The following is a 6131-nucleotide window of genomic DNA, read 5'->3' on the forward strand; positions in this document are numbered from 1 at the left end:
GAGAGAGACAAAATAGCAATAATTTCATAACTGCAGGATTTTGGGATGTCTATTTTAAGTTTTGACTAAAAAAAAATTAAAGGAGAAAAGAAGCTGTGTATTGGGACGTCATCCCAACCTCGTCCCCATCTCACCATTTTAAATATTATCATTTCATTTATGAGTCATTTTCAATATGATCTATTAAAATTAAAGAAAATCTTAAAATTTATTGTCTCTCCCTCTCTCAAAAAATTTAATAATTTTTCAATTTTACCTTGTTAAATATGCATATTTTAAATAGGATACCAAAATCTTAGAAACACCCACCAACATTTCATGTGGTATAGAATAACAAATTTGTGAACAAAAAATAATGATGTGTCTTATAATTATTACAAAAATTCCTTCTATCTCTATCTTATAAATAAGATCAAGAGATTATGTACATATATTAATTGCTTATAAATTTTATTCGCTCAATAATAAGATTAACTTTTTCCATGAAAACCGATTATCTGAATATATATATATATATATATATATCAAACTTTGAATAAATTTAATAACTAATTGGAGTGGGGTTGGTTGTGTTTGTTATTAAAAAAAAAAAATATTTTCTCAAATAATCAGTGAATTAGGTTTTATATTAAAGAGACCAGGTAATATTTAAATTTAAAAAACTAAAAGCATATAATCCACTCATCTAGAAGATGGAGTAACTGTTTAAAGTCTCCACGGTAGTCAACGGGAACAGAAGTGAGATGGTGATCTTTTTTGTCAATTAGAAGAATAATTATGTGCGTGAGAAAAGATTGGACCAAAAATCAAGACAATTTGCTCTTGCCTTTGAATTTTGAAAATAAAAAATATTATATTTTTATCATCTTAAACATAAGATCCTAATATATTTTATCTCTTACATTTATATTTTTTCTTAAACTCTTTTATTAATTGGACGTTTTGAGTTTCCATAAGTGAGTAATTTCTATAAAAAAAAAAAGGGACCTCTTAGAATTATGAGATAAATTAAATAAAAATAAAAATAATAGGATGATAATATGTACTGAAAAGCCTATATATATTATTCTCTCGTTATCCATGTTGAATACACTATGCACGACTCTCTCCGTGATACCTTTTTCACTTATTTTTCATTATCTCGTAGATATAGATTGTCAAATCTTCAACAAATGATTTAGATTTTATTTTTTTTAACATAGTTTATTGAAAAGTAACCGTGATCAAACTCATTTTGCACCTTAACAAAAATAATGTGAATCACATGTGAACTTATAACTTAAATTATATCCGGAACAAAATTATTATAATTTGAAAATTTTTAGAATTATATTGACCTACAGAAACTTCCAAATACCTAATATTTTTTAGTGACAATGTCTGAAACAAATTTTTACCCTAACCCTTAATTGTAAACACTTTTGTGAATAAATTGTGCCCTCTACTTCCGTTCGGAGTTCATAAAAATCGCAATTCGAAATCATTGATGAGATTGAAGAAACTGCACAAACCACCCCATCAACTCTATAAAGTCCCACCACAATGTGCTAAATTATTAGAGTACGGCCACAGTCATTTGGCTTTAGTGTTTACATTCTTGTAACAACAACTTTATGAAGAACAATATTAAATATCTCTTCTTTTTATTATTAAAGGTTGTTTGAATAAAAACCAAATTATAATTTTAAAAGTGATTTTATGATATACAAAATAAATATGTAAAAAAATATGTCTCGATTTATGAAAAACTATTTTTAAAAAGTATTTCTGGAATGTTTTCAAACACCCCATAACCTAAAACACCTAGCACGCATACTGATCTGTCTTACCTTAAAATTTTAACTAATTGGAGTTTAACCCAATTCGATTGACGGGGTTGTTTAGGATATCCCAAAATCACTTTAAAAAAGTTACATGAATCCACATTAAGATAAAATTTTTCTCACATATTTACTTTATATATGATAAAATTATTTTTAAAATCATGATTTGGTTTTCTCTAAAAACCCCTGAGTATCATTTGGGCAACTAAACTCCCTCTTCAAATATTTATCCTAATATATTGGTGGCTACTAACACAAAAGAGAGTAGCTTTTTTGGCATAAAAAATAATAAAAGTAATACTGTTTCCCATTATTAAATTGTAATACAATTTATATTGCAAAATAAATATTATATCAAGGAGGAAAGTAGTAATAAAAACTAAAACGAAATACAATGAAATCCAAAAAAATAAAATTATTAAACAGATCTCAAAAATTATCATTTTTTATTCTAAAACTTATCATTACATACTATTTAAATTGTTGTTAAAAAATTTTTAATAATTATTTTTTTAAAGATCTTGTTATAATTCTCCCGTGACTAAATCCTTCCACAAAGACTAGAAAACATGTGAGTGAAATGCAGCGAAGCTTCAGAAAAAAGTGTGGGAAACGACAAATGTGGTAGGGCCTGCTTTCACTCTCCTCCCTTGACCTTCGCCGAAAGAGCCGAAGAGGATACTCCCAGCGTCTTCTTGGCCCAGCGTCCCTCAGCGTCCAAATCCCAGCCGTGGAAATTAATCTAACGGCTTGCATTGTGTCACGTGATGATGCTATTAAATTAAAAATTAGAAATAAATCTTAATCATAGTATAAACTTTTTTACCAGCGTCCAAATAAACTAGGATTTTTGTAGCATGGAATATCCAGTTTTTCTCATCTGGAGGATTTATTAGAAGTCCAAACTCCAGACTTACCGAGATGACTATAAAAGATTAAAAAAACTTAACCATAAAATATTTATATATATTTTTAATTTATCTTAGTTCAGTATGATACAGATCGAGTCATAAAAAGTAACAAAACTTCATCAAGTATTTTATTTTTAAATTTTTTCATTAAAATACTTAACGCAGAATTTATGTCTTTCTTTATGATTCTATTTGACTCAATTTGTAGTAGTTAAATTCCTAATAAACTTTACAATTAAAATAAATGGATTCAAGAAATTAGATGTTTCACTCTGATCAAAGTTTGAAAAATAATTCAAAACTACTCAGCAATTTTATAGTATTAGTTAGATTTATTTTCAATTTTTAATAGCAGGATGATGTGACATATCTGAGCTTTTAGATTAATACGATGGATCATATTGGGACGCTGTGGCTGAGAGATGCTGAACTTTGTTCTTTTTCTTTTTTTCCCCGGACTTTGCTCTTTTGGACGATGTGATATTTCGACCGCGTTCATCTGGTGTTCATCCCAGAGTTGGAATTGGATTTTTTCCACTGTCCTTTTCATCCTCTTCTCCTCTATTATCTTTCTTTTCTCTTTACAGTCATTAGATCAAAACTGTAATGGTCTAGATTTAATATTTTATAACATTTTATAAAAATAAATATTATGATAAAAAATAAATAAATAAATTTAAACTATTAAAATCTAATCTGAACAGTTCATAACTACAGATTGTTATTATAGAGCAAATTTTTTCAATTTTTTATTACAATTGTGAACTGTTCAAACCATATTTTAACAGTTTAAATTTATTTATTTATTTTTTTAATGACATTATTTTTATAAGATGTTAAATCTGGACTATTGGAATATTGATCCAATAGTTGTAAAGAGAAAAAGAAGGTAGTGGAAGGAAAGAGGATGGGAAGGGTAGTGGAGGGAATCCAAGTCCCCCAAGTTTATCATTAAGAATTAGCCATCACAAAGTATTATAGCCATACAATTGAGCATCTTTTTTTTTTTTTGTCCTTTTAGTTTTTTTGAATAAGTGTTTTTTACCAGAATTTGAATAAGTTGGTATATAGGAAAAATGAGATCTCTACAGTTATACAGTTATATCATAAGAGGAAAAAAACAGAGATAAAAATTGTAATAATTTCATAACTCATTACTCCTCCGGTCCTAAATATAAGATCCTTATAAAGTATAAGGGTCTTATATTTAAGACCGGAGGAATAAAAGAGAAAAGAAGGACAGTGTCTTGCGACATCATCCCCATCCCACTATTTTAAATAGGCTAAAATATACATTTAGTCTTCTAACTTTATGTAAGGTTTCAATTTAGTCTCTTAATTTAAAAAAGTAAATTTTTAACTCTTTAACCTCAAAATTGTTAGTCTTAAATGGAAATTTTTTGTAACAATCATAGTTCTTTTAAATATTAAATTTAATATGTTAGTATTTCATAATGTTTTATCAGTATTTAAGAGTTTAATATCATTATTTTTTATTAACAGTTTTAGGATTAGAGGAGTAAAAGTTTATTTTTTAAAATTAAGGGACCAAAATAAAATTTTATATAAATTTAAAGGACTAAAAATATATATTAGCTTTTTAAATATTATGATTTCATTTATGAGTTATTTTCAAGGGAGAATCCCAATTAAATCTAATTAAAATATCAAAATTCAAGTTAAAACCTGTATTTTTAACAAATCTCTAATTAAGCCAAAAAGTCTTATTAGAAATTTTTTAATGGGGTTAAAAGACTAAAATGTCTATTAAAAAAAATAATGCATTTTCTCAAGTACTATTTGAAATTCCATCTAGAAGATAGCGTAACTGTTCAAAGTCTCCATAGTCGTCAGCGGGAATTGAACTGAGAGACAGTGATATTTTTTTGCCAATTAGAAGAATAATAATGTGTGTGTGAAACGATGGGACCAAAAATCAAGACAATTTGCTCTTGCGTTTGAATTTTCAAAATAAAAAATAAAATACTCTCTTCACACTAAATATTATGTCTGATTCTAATTATAAGACCTCATTTGTAATTTATAAACGAGGTCTTATAATTAAAACCGGAGGTAGTATAAGACTCTAATATATTTTGTCTCCTTGGTAAAAAAAAAAATATTTTGTCTCCTAAATTTATATTTTTTCTTAAACTTTTTTTAATTAATTGGAAGTATTGAGTTTTCAAAAGTGAGTAATTTGTATTAAAAAAAAGACCTCTTAGAATTATGAGATAAATTAAATTAAAATAAAAATAGTAGGATGATAGTACGTACTGAAAAGCTTATATATATTATTCTCTTGTTATCCATGTTGCATACACTAGGTACGACTTTCCATCATACGTTTTTCACTTATTTTTCATTATCTTGTAGATATAAATTGTCAAGTCTTCGACAAAGGGTTTAGATTTTATTTCTTTAACATAGTATAATGAAAAGCAACGGTGATCAAACTCATTTTGCACCTTAACAAAAATAACGTGAATGACATGTCAACTCGTTAACTCAATATATTCAGTTAAATAATACTTGAACTTAATTTAAATAATGGCCAACAAAAGTATTATAACTTGAAAACTGTTAGAATAACATTAAACCCAGAAAACTTCCAAATACCTAATATATTTTAGGGACAACTTGCTGAAACAAATTTTTACCCTAACCCTTATGGTGTGTTTGGTATAAGGGATTTTTGAGGGAGGGGAGGGAAGGGGAGGGATTTTAATTATTTTTTCTTGTTTGACAACACACAAATTTTAGGAGGGGAAGGAAAATTTTAAAAAATTTTCCCTCTCCCTCCCCTCCAAAATTGGGAGGATTTGGAGGGGAAGGGCAATATTTTGTCATGTTGTGGCCATTATATCCATATTTTGCCATGTTATGATTATTATGCCCATATTTTGTCATGTTGTGACCATTATACCTATATCTTAAATAAAATAAGAACAAAATTGTTCATATTAAAATATTTTTCCCTCCCATCCCCTCTTTTTTTATAAATCCAAACAAGATAATATTAAAATCCTTCCGTTTCCTTCTCCCTTCCTTCTATTAAAATCCCTCTCCTCTCCTTTCTCTCATTGAGCCAAACATACCCTCGGACTTAAACACTTTCGTGAATAAAATGGGCCCTCTACTTCCATTACGAGTTAAAAAGTAGCAATTCGAAATCATTGATGATGTGTTGGTCAAACTTGCCGGCAAGCATATAGTAATTAAAAATAAAACCCACCAAAAAGAAAGACAACATTTTCACAAAAGAACAAAAAAACAGTGTACTGTGGTGCGCATTCCCCAATGGCCTTTGTCAGCAATTTGTTTTTTCGGCCGGCCCCACTGACCAACGTAAGGTCACTTTTTGCGGTCCGTCCCTAATTCAATGAGTTTAACTAAG

Source organism: Neltuma alba, unplaced genomic scaffold (genome assembly GCF_004799145.2).
Source record: "Neltuma alba isolate B1F8T4 unplaced genomic scaffold, ASM479914v2 tig00011184_pilon, whole genome shotgun sequence".
NCBI lineage: Eukaryota > Viridiplantae > Streptophyta > Magnoliopsida > Fabales > Fabaceae > Neltuma > Neltuma alba.